The sequence below is a fragment of the Phyllobates terribilis genome, unplaced genomic scaffold (assembly GCF_046119375.1).
Source record: "Phyllobates terribilis strain yellow unplaced genomic scaffold, ASM4611937v1 Scaffold_4__5_contigs__length_816908805, whole genome shotgun sequence".
Lineage (NCBI taxonomy): Eukaryota > Metazoa > Chordata > Amphibia > Anura > Dendrobatidae > Phyllobates > Phyllobates terribilis.
In genome coordinates this window covers 467401498-467418792 of record NW_027362764.1, presented here as the reverse complement: position 1 = coordinate 467418792, position 17295 = coordinate 467401498, and the positions used below count along the sequence as shown (strand labels likewise).

The following is a 17295-nucleotide window of genomic DNA, read 5'->3' as shown; positions in this document are numbered from 1 at the left end:
GTCTCCACCAACAGGAGTTACAGTTTGGGAATGAGGTTCTACATTATGGTCAGAACCTTCTGCGTCTGGTCCTGGATCCGACTCATAAAGATTCTGGGCATCAGTGCAGATCATTTCCTCGTCTGGATTCACAGAAGCGCTGGAGTCGACCTCTGATTCCCAGGCTATAGTATGAGTAAACAGCTCTGCAGACTCAACCATCTGTTCTACCTCATACTCAGACGGGCAGCTGGAGATTTGGGAGCTGTGAGGAAGCAAGTGCGATTTGGGTGACACCTTTGAGGACTGGAGTATTTGTGATGTTGAAGTTGATGTGGAGGAGAGCCCACTTAAAGGAGCACTTGATATCCGTTGAAGCACCTGCTGTTTTTGTGCCTCATCTGGAATTTGTAGCGATTGGCGTGGCCGTAAGAAAGGGATCTTATCACATTGTCCGCTAAAAGAAGTAGACATTTTAGTTTGGCTGGAAGATGGTCTTTCTTCTGCACCTACCCCACGGACACAACCTTTTTTCCCCTTCCCAACACGCCTATTCCCCTTTCCACCAGCAGCAGGCCTTTTTCCACTCATTTTGGTGGTTAACTAATTCACAACTCTGGAGTTGTTTGCACAAAAAAACAATGGATGGTAACCGAGCAGAGCTGAGTGGCCAAACTGTGGTATTAGGCCAAAACTATTGGCTGGGTTAGATGCAGAAAAAAATTATTTTTAATTTGCAACCTGATGGAGGTCAGTATAGATGGACTAATAGACCAAGTCCCACACACCGCTAGAAGCCCAAATATTTTTTCAGAGCTAGATGCAGAAAATTTTTTTATTCAATTTGCAACCTGATGGAGGTCAGTATAGATGGACTAATAGACCAAGTCCCACACACTGCTAGAAGCCCAAATATTTTTTCGAGCTAGATGCAGAAAAAAATTATTTTTAATTTGCAACCTGATGGAGGTCAGTATAGATGGACTAATAGACCAAGTCCCACACACCGCTAGAAGCCCAAATATTTTTTCAGAGCTAGATGCAGAAAAAAATTATTTTTAATTTGCAACCTGATGGAGGTCAGTATAGATGGACTAATAGACCAAGTCCCACACACCACTAGAAGCCCAAATATTTTTTCAGAGCTAGATGCAGAAAAAAATTATATTCAATTTGCAACCTGCTGGAGGTCAGTATAGAAGGACTAATAGAACAAGTCCCAGACACTGCTAGAAGCCCAAATATTTTTTCAGAGCTAAATGAAGAAAAAAATTATTTTTAATTTGCAACCTGATGGAGGTCAGTATAGATGGACTAATAGACCAAGTCCCACACACTGCTAGAAGCCCAAATATTTTTTCAGAGCTAGATGCAGAAAAAAATTATTTTTAATTTGCAACCTGATGGAGTTCAGTATAGATGGACTAATAGACCAAGTCCCACACACCGCTAGAAGCCCAAATATTTTTTCAGAGCTAGATGCAGAAAAAAATTATATTCAATTTGCAACCTGCTGGAGGTCAGTATAGAAGGACTAATAGAACAAGTCCCACACACTGCTAGAAGCCCAAATATTTTTTCAGAGCTAAATGAAGAAAAAAATTATTTTTAATTTGCAACCTGATGGAGGTCAGTATAGATGGACTAATAGACCAAGTCCCACACACTGCTAGAAGCCCAAATATTTTTTCAGAGCTAGATGCAGAAAAAAATTATTTTTAATTTGCAACCTGATGGAGGTCAGTATAGATGGACTAATAGACCAAGTCCCACACACCGCTAGAAGCCCAAATATTTTTTCAGAGCTAGATGCAGAAAATTTTTTTATTCAATTTGCAACCTGATGGAGGTCAGTATAGATGGACTAATAGACCAAGTCCCACACACTGCTAGAAGCCCAAATATTTTTTCAGAGCTAGATGCAGAAAAAAATTATTTTTAATTTGCAACCTGATGGAGGTCAGTATAGATGGACTAATACACCAAGTCCCACACACTGCTAGAAGCCCAAATATTTTTTCAGAGCTAGATGCAGAAAAAAATTATTTTTAATTTGCAACCTGATGGAGGTCAGTATAGATGGACTAATAGAACAAGTCCCACACGCTGCTAGAAGCCCAAATATTTTTTCAGAGATAAATGAAGAAAAAAATTATTTTTAATTTTCAACCTGATGGAGGTCAGTATAGATGGACTAATAGACCAAGTCCCACACACTGCTAGAAGCCCAAATATTTTTTCAGAGCTAGATGCAGAAAAAAATTATTTTTAATTTGCAACCTGATGGAGGTCAGTATAGATGGACTAATAGACCAAGTCCCACACACCGCTAGAAGCCCAAATATTTTTTCAGAGCTAGATGCAGAAAAAAATTATATTCAATTTGCAACCTGCTGGAGGTCAGTATAGAAGGACTAATAGAACAAGTCCCACACACTGCTAGAAGCCCAAATATTTTTTCAGAGCTAAATGAAGAAAAAAATTATTTTTAATTTGCAACCTGATGGAGGTCAGTATAGATGGACTAATAGACCAAGTCCCACACACTGCTAGAAGCCCAAATATTTTTTCAGAGCTAGATGCAGAAAAAAATTATATTCAGTTTGCAACCTGATGGAGGTCAGTATAGATGGACTAATAGAATGATGCTATGCCCAAAAGATTTTACTTCACTAGGTGCAGTAAAAAAATTGGTATTCTATACACAGGTGGTATATCTTGCAACACAGATAGGCTACTCCACTGACTAGCACACTCTGCAATAGGCCAAAAAGGATTAGCTTTGCTAGATTCAGCCAAATGCTGTGAAAAAAACTTGCACAGCACTGGCACAGACCTGCCTGGCAAAAACTGATAGGAACTGATGTAACCTAGTCCTGAAAAGGACTCCAATTACAATTAGTCTTTACTCCCACAATCTATCTATTTAAGAGCACAGACCTGCCTGATAAAAGTCGTAGGAAATGCTGTAACCTAGTCCTTAAAAGGACTGCAATCACAACTATTCCCTACTCCCAAGCTATCTGTATATTTGTGCGAAAATTGGCTTGAAATTAACAAGGTATAGCGCACACAGCAACAGCGGTGCCGTCTAACACGCAGCTGCAGCAGTGAGAAAATGGTGGCGACGGGGTAAATGGCTTGGTCTTATAGGGCAAGGACATGTGACATACACTGCCAATCACACATGCCCTTGCTTGTGTGAAAAAAAGCACTTCGCTCCGTGTGTGCGCTGCTGATAGGCTGACAGATTGTACCTCCCCACTGCAAATGCGGGAAAGAGAAAAAAAAATGGAGATCTTCATTGTTCCTGCAGAGATCCATCCCCTGCCCCTCCCCCCGCCCCGCTGTACACTCAAACTGCGTATTAACATTAATTTTCATCATTACTGAGAAAAAATCCAGTTATGATTTTGGTGCACGAACAGTTATCGAACATAACCTCGAACAGCCGAATTTTTCTCAAATTGTTCGTGTTCGCCGACCGGCTCGAACACCGCCCAAAACAGCTCGAATTTGAGATTGGCGAACAGTTCGAGTAGAACAACGCTCATCTCTAATCATAACAGATAATGGTTTACAGCCAATGAAAACACAAAAGTCATTATCTCAGTAAATTAGAATAATTAACAAAAAACACCTGCAAAGGCTTCCTTTAAAAATCATTTAAAAAGGTCCTTAGTCTGTTTCAGTAGGCTCCACTGCATTGAAGAACTGAATTAAATTAACTTTTTGATGATATTCTAATTTAGTGAAATGCATCTTTATATCTTCAGTTCTGGCAAGGGATAGCACGCGTGCTTGCCACGCGTGTAATAGATTTTAAGTGCAATAGTTTAAAGTGCTTTTAGCAGTTATACATGGCAGTTGGACAGGGCAGGAGATATGTAAGGTGCATAAGACATTCAAACAAACATGCTTCTTGGTCAGTTGTACTGAATTATGTATTGGTCATATCATGCTGCTTGTATGTTTTAACTTCTGCTTTCTCACAACTCGCTCGCCCTTTAACACATTCTGTGCATTCTCTCCATATCAACCCCTCCCTTCTCCCCTCTCCTATGTATAACTCTGAGGCTCTACTGACACTTTTCACCCACTCAAAATTATCCACTACCTCTATACAGCACTCAAAATGTTCATACAAATCATTGCACCACCTGCTCTTTCTCTTTTTTCTCCTCCTAGTCATTGGCGACATCTCCCCCCAAACCCTGGGCCTCCCTCCTATAGCATACATTACTCTCCTCCAGCTGCATATAGAAACCCTGCTAATCTTATTAACATTCAGTGCCTGCCCTCTCCTATCGCTTTCCATTGTGCTCTCTGGAACGCACGGTCTGTGTGTAACAAACTAACTTACATTCACGATTTTTTCCTCTCTAATTCCCTTAACCTTCTGGCTATTACAGAAACCTGGATCCAGCAGTCAGACACCACTGTTGCTACTGCTCTCTCTCTGGTGGGCTGAAGTTTTCACATGCCACCAGACCTGAGAACAGACAGGGTGGAGATGTTGGTTTGCTCCTTTCATCACAATGTGCTTTCCAGGTCACCCCCCCCCCTAGTTCCCTCACTTATGTTTCCTTCCTTGGAAGTCCACACAGTCAGACTATTCAAACCTTTCTTCTTGCGAGAGGTGGTTGTGTATCGCCCTCCAGGCTCCTCCCACCAGTTCCTGGATCACTTTGCCACCTGGCTTCCTCACTTTCTATCCTGTGACATCCCCACCCTCATCATGGAAGACTTTAACATCCCCCTCAATAATCCCCTCTCCCAATCTGCCTCTCATCTACTTTCTCTAACCGCCTCATTCGGCCTCTCACAGTTTAATAACTCTCCTTCGCATGAAGATGGGAATACTCTGGACCTGGTCTTCGCCCGTCTCTGTGGGCTGCGTGACTTTACTAACTCCCCTCTCCCACACTCGGACCACAACCTTCTTTCCTTCTCTGTCAAGACCTGTCCCCTCACCCGAGACACCCCCACTTACCACACTTATAGGAATACACATACCATTAATACCCAGCTGCTTATGGACAATCTTCACACATCTTTAGCTCCCATCTCCTCCCTCTCCTGTACAGACTTAGCATTGTCACACTACAATAATACACTGAAGAGTGCCCTAGATGAAGCAGCACCTTCTACACACAGAAAGACCTGACACAGACAATGGCAGCCCTGGCACATAATGCAAACACGTTTTCTTCAGCTTTTCTCAAGGTGTGCTGAGCGTCAGTGGAGAAAATCACTTTTAGCAGAACACTTCATCCACTATAAATTCATGCTCAAAACCCATAAATCTGCCCTTCATCTGGCTAAACAATCCTACTTCACCACCCTCATAACTTCACTATCCAACAATCCAAAACAACTTTTTGAAACCTTAAACTCCCTTCTGAACCCTAAAGCACAGTCCCCCATCACCAACCTCAGCGGTGAGGATCTGGCCATTTATTTCCTAGAAAAAATCAACCACATCCATCAGAACATCTCAGCCCAATCTCTCCAGTGCCTGGATCCCCTTCCCTGCCACACTTCAAGCTCACTTGCCTTCTTTGAGCTTGTCACAGAAGAAGAAGTTACCCATGTCCTCGCTTCTTCTTGGCCTACAACCTGCAACAGTGACCCTATTCCCTCACATCTCCTGCAGTCTCTCTCACCAGTGGTCACCACTCACCTGACTAAAATATTTAACCTCTCTCTTTCTTCAGGTATCTTTCCCTCCTCATTTAAACATGCCATCATAACCCCTTTATTTAAAAAGCCATCCCTGGACCTGAACTACACTGCTAACTACAAACCTGTCTCTAATCTTCCATTCATCTCTAAACTCCGGGAATGCTTGGTCCACTTCCGTCTAATCTGCTATCTCTCAGATAACTCTCTCATCGACCCTCTACAATCTGGTTTCCGCTCTTTACACTGCACTGAAACTGCCCTCACTAAAGTTTCTAATGGTCTACTAACAGTTAAACCCAAAGGTCATTGCTCCCTGCTGATTCTCCTGGATCTCTCTGCCGTATTTGACACTGTGGATCACCAGCTCCTTCTCATTATGCTCCGCTCTATAGGCCTCGAGGAAACTGTTCTCTCATGGTTCTCCTCCTACCTCTCTGCCTGCTCCTTCACTGTATCTTTTCCCGGCTCCTCTTCCTCTCTTCGTCCCCTTACTATCGGGGTTCCACAGGGCTAAGTCCTAGGCCCCTCTTCTTCTCTCTATACACTGCCCCTATTGGACAAACAATCAGCAGATTTGGGCTCCAGTATCATCTCTATGCTGATGACACTCAATTATACCCTTCTTCTACTGACATAACCCCTATCCTAATACAAAATACCAAGGATTGTCTGTCTGCTGTCTCTAACATCATGTCTTCCCTCTATCTTAAACTGAATCTCTCCAAAACTGAACTTTTTGTGTTTCTCCCCTCTACTAACCTAACGCTACCAAACATTGAAATTACCTTGGAGGGTTCAACCATAGCTCCTAAGCAGCACACCTGCTGCCTTGGGGTCATATTCGACACTACACTTTCCTTTACTCCCTATATCCGATCACTCACCCGCTCTTGTCACCTGCATCTTAAAAACATCTCCAGAATTTGACCTTTTCTCATCTTTCAAACTGCTAAAACTCTTACTATCGCTCTTATTCACTCTTGTCTGGACTACTGCAACTCTCATCTGATCGGTCTCCCTCTTACCAAACTTTCTCCTCTCCAATCTGTCCTGAATGCGGCAGCCAGGGTCGTAATTCTGTCCAGCCGCTTCACCGATGCCTCCATCTTGTGCCAGTCATTACACTGGTTACCCTTTGGCTACAGGGTCCAATATAAACTCATCGCTCTCACCCACAAAGCTCTCCACAGTTCTGCACCACCTTATATCTCCTCTCTCATCTCTGTCTATTGCCCTACACGTGCCCTCTGTTCTACAAATGACCTAAGACTAATTTCCCCCATAATCCGAACCTCGCAATTCCATCTCCAAGACTTCTATTATGCTGCACCAGTTCTCTGGAATGCACTACCCTAGATGATCCGACTGATGCCTAGCCCCCACGTCTTCAAGCGCGCTTTAAAAATGTATCTCTTTAAACAAGCCTACCACTTCAACTCAGTAAAATAACTTTCCCCTGTTCCCTCCTTCTAAATATTATTCAGAATCTGTTCCCTACTATTCATCTGTCTTCACACCCTCTATGCACATGATAACTGCACTCGATACTTGATTATTGCACTTAACTATATGGGCTGACGACCGGATCATGCAGCCTTATATGAAAATCTCTATTTATTATAATTGCTAGACCTGAAATAACAAGCACTTTTCACCTAATGTCCCACCATTTCCTTTTAGACTGTAAGCTTGTGAGCAGGGACCTCACTCCTAATGTAATTGTTTAAACTGTCTTACCTTGTATTGAATTTATTGTCTGTACATCTCTCCGCTTAATTGTAAAGTGCTGCGGAATATGTTGGCGCTATATAAATAAAAATTATTATTATTATAACACGCTTACTGAAATATATTCAGTACTTTGTACAAAAGCCTTCGGTGGTGATGACAACAGCTTCAAGACACTTCATCGATGGAGAAACTAGTTGCATGCATTGCTCAGGTGTGATTTTGGTCCATTCTTCCACACACTCTTCAAATCCTGAAGGTTCTATGAGATCCTTCTATGAACTCTGAACTTTAGTTCCTTCCATAAATTTTCTATTGGATCCAGGCTAGGTGATTGGCTAGTCCATTCTAGCAGCTTTATTTTCTTTTTCTGAAACCTATTGAAAGTTTCCTTGGCTGTGTGTTTGGAATCATTGTCTTGCTGAAATATTCACCCTCATTTCATCTTCATCATCCTGGTAGAAGGCAGCAGATATTTTTCAAGAATGTCTTAGTACATTTGTCTCTTCATTCTTCCTTCAATTATATGAAGTTTGACAGTTTGACAGTGGCATATGTATACTGAAAAACAGCCCCACATCGTGATGTTCCCACCTCGAAAATTCACTGTTGATATGTTTTTTAACATGGTGTTTATTATGGCTTTCAAAGAGTTAAACTTTGGTCACATCTGACCAAACTATATTCTTGCAGTATTTCAGAGGCTTGTCTAAATACTGTTGACTAAACTTTAAACATGGTCAAACATGCCTATTGTTCAGCAATGGAATCTTGTGTGGTGAGCGTGCATATAGACCATGGAGGTTGAGTGCATTACTTATTGTTTTTTTTTAAACAATTGTATCTGCTGATTCCACGTGTTTCTGTAGCTCTCCACAGGTGGTTTGTGGCTCTTTAACAAATCTTCTGATAATTCTTTTCACTCCTCTGTCTGAAATCTTGCAGGGAGCACCTTGTGGTGGCCGGTTTATGGCATCCTTAGAAAGCTCTTCGGTCTTGCCCATGTTGTAAAGGTTAGAGTCTGACTGATTAACTAAGTCTGTGGACAGGAGTCTTTTATACAGGTGACTATGTAAGAAAGCTGTCTTTAATGCAAGTAACGCATTAAAGTAGTAGTAATGCTACTGGTCTGTAGGAGCCAGAACTCATAATGGTTTGTAAGGGATCAAATACTTAATTATCACTGAAAAATGCAAAAAAATGTATCTAATTCATACAGTGTGATTTTCTTGATTTTTTGGGGGGATATTCTATCTCTCAATGTTAAAATTAACCTACCCTTAAAATTATAGACTGTTCTTGTCTTTGTCAGTGGGCAAACTTAAAAAAACAGCAAGGGATCAAATACTTCTTTCCCCCATTGTATATATATATATATATATATATATATATATATATATATATATATATATATATATATACTGTGTTAAGACGACTCACTCGGCCGCTTTCGGAAGTAGACTCAGGAACCAGGTTTTCTCTGCAGGCTTTATTGTATGGCATAAAGCCCCGCAGCTCCAGCAAAATAAACACGGCCTTACTTGCAAAAGAACAAAACAAAAGATAAACAATAGCACAGTCCATAGGAGTGTGGGGTTCGCTCACACAGGTTGTAGCCCAGCCTTCAGCTCTTTCCTGAGCTATGGCTGTCCAGTCTGGAGACCTTGCCTTTCCAAACACAACAGAAAAAAAATAGTGACTGAGCATTTAAGCTTGCTCAGCTGCATCCTGAGGGGAGGTAGGGTGAATGACTTCCTACTCACATAAAACCACACCCTTAAGGGAGTTAACCCCCTACATATAACATGCTGGAGGAAAGTTTGTAGGTTTCAGTTCACACAGGCTAGCAGCTGGAGTGACACATACCTCCCCTTGCATATAACATATAACACCAGTGACTCTGTCACAATATATATACAAATATTTATTCCAACTAGCAGGTTTTAAAATGCAGTAGAGCAGTAGAGTTTGTTTTATGAGTATATGCATGCTCTGTACCAATGTTATTTTTACCAATTTTGGTAGGTTTCTACTACAGTGACATGTAAAAGTTTGGGCACCCCTGGTCAAAATGACTGTTATTGTGAACAGTTAAGCAAGTTGAAGATGAAATGATCTCTAGAAGGCCTTTAGTTAAAAATGACACATTTTCTTTGTATTTTAGGCAAAAAGTATATATAATTTATTTTTTAATATTTTAAAAATTACAAAAAGGTGAATGAGCAGATGCAAAAGTTTGGGCACCCTTGGAGATTTGTGTGTCAGATAACTTTAACCAAGGTTTCAGACCTTAATTAGCTTGTTAGGATTGTGACTTGTTCACTATCATCGTTGTGAAAGTGCAGGTGATGCAAATTTCCCAGCTTTATTTAAAACCCAGCCTCCTCTAACCTTGTGCCATAAAAACAGCAGCCATACGTTCTCCTAAGCTACTGCTTAGCACTCTGAAAAAGAAAATGGTGGAGGCCCACAAAGCAGGAGAAGGCTATAAGAAGATAGCAAAGCGTTTTCAAGTTGTCCTTTCCTCAGTTTGAAATGTAATTAAGAAATGACAGCTAATAGGAACAGTTTGTTATACTGTTCAGAGACACTTGCACAAATATGGCCTTCATGGAAGAGTCATCAGAAGAAAACCTCTCCTGCAGCCTCACCATAACATTCAGTGTCAGAGGTATGCAAAAGAACATCTAAACAAGCCTGATGCATTTTGAAAACAAGTCCTGTGGACCAATGAGGTTGAAATAGAATTCTTTGGCCACAATGATCATAGGTATGTGTGGAGAAAAAAGGGCACAGAATTTCAAGAAAAGAACATATCATCAACCATTAAGTAGGGGGTGGATCAATCCTGCTTTGAGGTTGTTTAAGTGAAATTTCAACAAATTCTTCATGCAAACATAATACCATCTGTAAAAAAGCTGATAATGAAAAGAGGATGGCTAAAAATGTATAATGATCCTAAACAAACGTCAAAATCTACTGTACAATATATTACCTCAGAAGGATCAAACTGAAGGTTTCACAGTCTCCTGATCTAAACATCATTGAAAATCTGTGGCTAGATCTCAAAATAGCAGTGCATGCAAGACGACCCAGGAATTTCACAGAAGTTAAAGAATTTTCCAAGGAAGAATGGATGAAAATCCCTCAAATAAGAATTGAAAGTCTCTTAGCTGGCTACAAACAGCTTGTACAAGCTGTGATACTTTCAAAAGGAGGTGCTACTAAGTACTAACCTGTAGAGATGAGCGGTGTTCAACTAGAACTGTTCGCCAATCTCAAATTCAAGCTGTTTTGGGCGGTGTTTGAGTCGTTCGACGAACTCAAATGATTTGCGAAAAATTCGGCTGTTCGAGGTTATGTTCGATAACTGTTCGTGCACCAAAATCATAACTGGATTTTTTGACATCATGCAGGGATTGTCTGCCACTCACTGTAATGTAACAGCCATGGTGGTTGTGGCATTACAGTGGTTGCTCAAATCGATGGGAACAGTGCTCACAGTGAAACATGAAAAGCCGGCAATTCAGCAGCGGCATACACCGGTACCCGACAATTTAGAATGGAAAGAATAGAGCATCACACATAGATTAGATAGATAGAAACATGTCAGTCACATATATAAGAAGTACAGTGACAGTGTTGGTTACTGTACTTGTCATTTAGTGTTAAAGGATTTATAAAAAAAAATAATAGTATTTTCATGCACCTGTCCCTTTAATAAAGCCGGCCGGCAATTCAGCATCGGTACCAACAATTTAGAGCAGAAAAAATAAGAGCATCACACATAGATTAGATAGATAGAATACTATGGAAATGTGTCATCTTTAACTTTAGGACTTTTAGAGATCATTTCATCTTCAACTTGCTTAACTGCTCACAATAAGAGTAATTTTGACCATGGGTGTCCAAACTTTTACATGCCAGTGTATACATGTATACATCTCCAATTCATGCACTACCCCTATACTTTACTGTTGAAACATATTGTATGATATGACATTCTTTCCTGCTGTCAATCTCGCTATTATACTGTTATGTTCCTTCCCCTGACCTGTAATATGTCTTTATTAGTAATGAGCGAGTATGCCTCATTAACCCTTTCGGCAATCACGCTGGGGTGCACGCCGAGTATTTTGGCGTGCTCAGCATTTCATTCATTGTTGCCGCACCTGCAAGTGTCACGGCTGTTTGACAGCTGTGACACATGCAGAGATAGCGTGGCGAAAAGGTTATCTCTGCATGTGTCACAGCTGTCAAACAGACGTGACACTTGCAGTCCTTTTATAAATTTACCCATTTTACTAGTCACTTGATTATAGCATCATAGTCACTTTTAGGGCGCAGTGAGACGACCGTATAACACGGATGATCGCATCGCAATGCTTTTACTGGCTGTTGGCTTTACTAACCCAAGTGACTAGCCCAGGAGGATGGGGACGTCTCGGTACCTGGGCCTTTGCCTGGCCTTTGGGGATGTCGCGGTGGTTGGCTCCCGGGCCCGTACCCTGGGGTCAGCTTTTAAAAGGGGATTATTTGTAAACTCTATGAAAGTTTGTGACGCCACCTGTGGTGTCTGGTGAGGATCACCAGTGCTGCAGCAGTCCACTGAGGCCGGTGTTGTGGCAGCTTAGATGGTATCGCTCCCCACAGGTGGAGCAGGGCCTCAGGGCAGGGTAGGAGGGGGGATGCAGGACAGAGGGGACCCAGCCGGGTCAGAGCAACAATAGGAGCACACACGAATGTCACTTCAGTACCTTTTACTGATGGAAATTCAGGCACATCCCGGAGCACTGTAGGGTGAGGGGTGCACGTCCGGATTCTCCCCAGTGAGCGGGTGTAGGGCCTCCTGTTTCTTGCCTCTCTGTAGTAAGTTTCTGACCTGCCTGGAGCTAGGCCTAACTTGGTTTCTGTTTTGCACCTGCTGACTTGGTGATTGGGCCTTCTGTTGGAGATCACTCTCCCTATTCTCTGGGGTCTCCGTGATTCCTGACCCTGGTACATATCAGCTTTTGGTGATCCTGGGACATGTAGTTCTCCAGGGGTTCCGGTTGCTTTCTACTGGTCATGAAGATCCATGTAGACTCGGACCCGGTGTCCGGTATATGCTTGTGGGGTGAGCTTGTAAAGCTCCTCTGCCCCCTATGTTACTCTCTTCCACTAGCCTTCGGCCCCGCTCGGGCCCTCACTAGGCTACACACACTGTAGCCGGGACGCTGCTCTTCTTCGCCGCTCTCAGAGTGTCGGCACACTCCTAGCTCTCTATCCTGAGCTCTGTGAGTTCTAGTCTGGACTCACTCTACAGACTATACTGAACTCTTTCTGCAGGAACAGCTAGGCTCTGGCTCGACTGCACTGACTCCTTCTGTGTCTGAGCAGGAACTCCCTAGCTGCTCTGTACTCTAGCAGGCTAGGAACTGAACTGCCTAGCTCCACCTTCCCTATTTATATCCCTAACGGGCTCCTTCTGGTAGTCTGAGGTGGAAGGTGGAGGTGTGCGTATGCTGTGGGGGCCTCTTGTGGAGAAATCCTTCTATGCAACCCTCTAGGATCTGTGGTACCAAGCGCAGCTGGGCGCCACACAAGCATGACAGCTGTATAGAAATACAAGCTGTCACTCTTGGGTCTGGAGACCCTCTGGCCAGTATAAGCATTGGAATGCAATCGTTGTCTGTGTTATATGGCCGTTTGACTGCACCCTTAGTGAGATCATTTGATTTATCTTAAAACCTTATATAAAGCTCATGATGTTTTTAAATGTTAGGGCTCACTTACACGTGCAAATAAATCGGACGAATGCAATCGGATTGCATTCGGACCAGTGTTATTCTATGATTCTGTGCTCATCTGCATTTTTTTCAGCTCGGATCAGATCGAGATCGGACTGAAAAAAAACGCAGCATGCTGCGATTGCATGCAAAATTCAGATGACACTTGACTGCAGTGCGATTCCTGCGGACGCCAGCAATGGAGAAGATGGAGAACTTACTTTGTTTGTCTCCCCCGAATCTGTGCTCAGATTCTTTGATACAAGAGGATTGGACCACAGAGCACTGACATTCGGCTCACCCTCGCAGCAGAGTTTGAGCTGAGTGTCATTAGCATATTGCATCCGATGCTCTCGCACCAGATGCTTTACGCTAATGTTACTCCAGCTTTAGAAAATTAAACGCTATAAAAAAAAACTGTAAAGGAAGTATTGGGTATGTGCACACGGGGTTTTTTTAGTAGTTTTGGGGGCAGAAAGTAAACAGAAACTCTCCAAATCCTCCTCAAAGATACACAACTCATCAAAAACTTCTGCTCAGTTTCTGCTCTGAAAGCTCTGCAAAAATACTCCATGTACACAAAGCCTAGAATGTGTTACAACCTGTTAGTTGGATCCCCTGTCAATTTTTTAGCCAGTAATCTTCAGTAAGGCAGTGTACATGAATATGAATTCATAATTTTGCAATCACCAACAATACACATCAAGAAACTGTGGTAAAGCGCTGCAGCACCACATAACTACTACAAAAATATTTTCTATAAATTCAATCTCATATCACTTTCATATGGCAGTATTATGGTTAGTATTGTGGTTAGTATTTTACGACGGTAAGAGAAAAGTTTAAGTAGGTTTCAGAACTCTCAAGAGGTAAGAGGCAAAATACTTAGCAATAGGCTTTTATCTCTAAATCACTTTTAGAGGTAGTTTATTGCACCCATATTACAGACACAACACCTGAATCTCCCACCATTCATAGGAAAGGCTTTAATGGGCTTTATTGGTGTTATACAGGAGAACAAATAGTTATGTTACAACCATCTGAAAGTGATATAAAGCTTAATTCACATGGCCATATTTGCTCAGTAACGTACATTAGTGTTTGTTGGGCCCCATTCACACAATCGTATTTCACGTATTTGTTCTATGCATTTTCTTCACTGACTGAAAACCATAGACATTATAGTCCATGGGCTGTTCACATGTCACATTTTTTTTTAGAAGAACAAGATTCGATTTGCTGGTCAAACATGCAAATTTCTGCTAGCGATATGTAAGCAACCTAAAATCTGTGTGTCACTGTGCTTCTGATTTTTTACTGTCTAATTAGGTAGGATAAATGGATTCTACACTGCTAGTGAAAATGGACACATAGACCAAAGATGGATGAAAGTCAGATTGAGTATACTAATGAAAAATAATCTGTTATTTCTAATATGCAAAAGAATTAAGCCTAAGACAAAACTAGCAGTGGAGCCACAACAAAGTACAGGCGCAAGTCTTTACATTATGTTTTTTTCTCACTTTGTCCCACTCCTTATTTTGGCTTTAAAATTCTAACCTTTAGGCCAGTATCAGACAAGTGTATAAAAATAGCCTTATTTTCATCCTTTTTGTCATCTGTGTGCCATATGTGTGTCCTTATTTTATATCTATGTGATATCCCTGTGGCATCCATATTTAGACTTTATCATTTTAAAATGAAAATGATCAAATACATTTTCCTAAATTAATAATAGCAATCTATCTGTACAAATCAGATGCTATACAAATGATCCACATGGGATCCAATTTTTTTTGCGTACTCATAGACTTGAATAGACTGGTCTCATCAGTAATATGGAAGAGAATAGTGCATGCTGTCATCTGAACAGCCCTTTTGAATTACATTGGTCAGTGTACTGTCCAATATTTACTCAGACAGCACGTCTTTATAATACGCTCCTCTGAATAAGCCCTAGGAGGAAACACTAATAGTTGTTAATTTATGAATAACTTGTACTTTAAAATGCAGACACATCTAGGCACATTGTAGTTCTACTCAATTATATTTCCATTGTACATTCGCCCCCAAAATTATATCTTTCTGTAAATCATTGGTTTCAAAGTAGCCCCTCACTAAACTTACAGATTTTCTACTTAAATTTGTAGTGTTGTAAACTCCAGTGTTCTACTGGAAATCTCAATTCTAATATCACTAGAGTACTACAAAGTAATCCAACAGTTTAGAAATTAGCTAAAATAAGTAGCAGAAAAGGTTAGATACCTTGTTTCCTGATATTTGCAGGGTTCCTGGCAAGAGCTGTGCAGTACACCTTCATATATAAGCACCTCGCCACTCCCCTGGAAATGTTCCAAAACTATGCTTGAGCAATCCTATTATTTGCTGTAAGAATCATATAATACATTATGATGAGAAACAGAAGCTAAATTTGGTTTTACAGTCTAGGTGTGGTGTCAGGTTGGTTTTGGAATAATATGTGTCTGCTTTCTCCATTAAATCTTGTGCCACCATGATAGTCTTTCATCTGTATTGTGTTACTTAGGTCTCATACACATATCTCTGGCCTTGTGTTGTATATTCTATCTGTTGGTTAACTAACACACCGAATAGAGACTAATGAAGGAACTGATGCCATAATTTTCAATAGGATTGTTGTGGTCTGTCCAACACATCAGTTGTTGCGCCTGGTTCAGGCGACAGTCTGACACAGGATCACAACATTGCACCAAACATTTTGTTCTGGCTCCCGGTCTGGCACCTGGGAGGGAAGGGGCAAATAGCTTGATGACAAGTAATGCATTTTTGCATGAGTTGTGATCAGTTGATTTTCAGGAAACTGAGTCTGATACAACTGATATTTGTAAACCCATATTTACACAAGTGATACAAGGGTTTGTAGGCTTCCAGGTTCCTATGTGGCATTATTAGTCTTGTTCATTATTTTTTAATGGATGATGTGAAAAGAATAATGAATCCACACAATACAACTGTACATGATGCTGTTTTTCTGCTGCAACATCAATCAACAAGTTGTTCAGTTCCGTCATTCCTTACACTGAACATATATACTAACTCTTTGGAGGCAATGGGAGATGGAAGACATTTCAGCCACCTTTGGTGTCACTGTCATCTATTGGGAAACAGGCGAAAGGGACAAATATTCTTATAGTAAAATCTTTTTTGTTGATATCATATATCAAATAAGAGTGGATCGATCTGTGGAGGAACGAGTTTGGGTTGAATTTCATGAAAAGAAATAAAAAATGAGGACCGGCACACCTGTTTATATAGGTGTAATCTACAGGTGCATATATACGCTGTGGCGATTAACAACCAAAACCTAGAATAAAAACATAAGGTGCAGTGACACTGCAGTATGTGAAAAGTATCAACACAAGAAAAACACATAGGGTATTTAGTTAACACTCTTTTGTTAAAAAAGATGTAAAGCCATCATGCAGTGACAATGGGTACCCCATCAGGATTGTCCCTTATCTCAGTATATGAAAACCAGACCTCAAAGGAGACAGGGGGTAGAGGAGGACCATTGCCTGACTCTATTGGGTCCTGTCTGTGAATGGCTAAATATACAGTACAGACCAAAAGTTTGGACACACCTTCTCATTTTAAGATTTTTCTGTATTTTCATGGTTATGAAAATTGTAAATTCACACTGAAGGCATCAAAACTATGAATTAACACATGTGGAATTATATACTTAACAAAAAAGTGTGAAACAACTAAAAATATGTATTATATATTAGGTTCTTCAAAGTAGCCACCTTTTGCTTTGATGACTGCTTTGCACACTCTTGGCATTCTCTTGATGAGCTTCAAGAGGTAGTCACCGGAAATGGTCTTCCAACAATCTTGAAGGAGTTCCCAGAGATGCTTAGCACTTCTTGGCCCTTTTGCCTTCACTCTGCGGTCCAGCTCACCCCAAACCATCTCGATTGGGTTCAGGTCTGGTGACTGTGGAGGCCAGGTCATCTGGCGTAGCACCCCATCACTCTCCTTCTTGGTCAAATAGCCCTTACACAGACTGGAGGTGTGTTTGGGGTCATTGTCCTGTTGAAAAATAAATGATAGTCCAACGAAACGCAAACCGGATGGAATAGCATGCCGCTGCAAG

The 17295-nt window shown here is 41.2% G+C and overlaps 1 protein-coding gene across 2 annotated transcripts in view; it reads right to left on the bottom strand.

Annotated features, from left to right (window-relative positions):
- LOC141264368 (leukocyte elastase inhibitor-like) overlaps positions 1–15549 on the bottom strand; it is a 54743-nt gene extending 39194 nt beyond the window's left edge. Inside the window, exon 1 of one of the 2 annotated variants that reach the window (XM_073676650.1) lies at positions 15426–15549. The gene's annotated coding sequence lies outside the window, so the exon portion shown is untranslated. The remainder of the gene's footprint in view (positions 1–15425) is intronic. The other variant, XM_073676652.1, reaches the window with a different exon arrangement.
- Positions 15550–17295: the final 1746 nt, after the last annotated feature.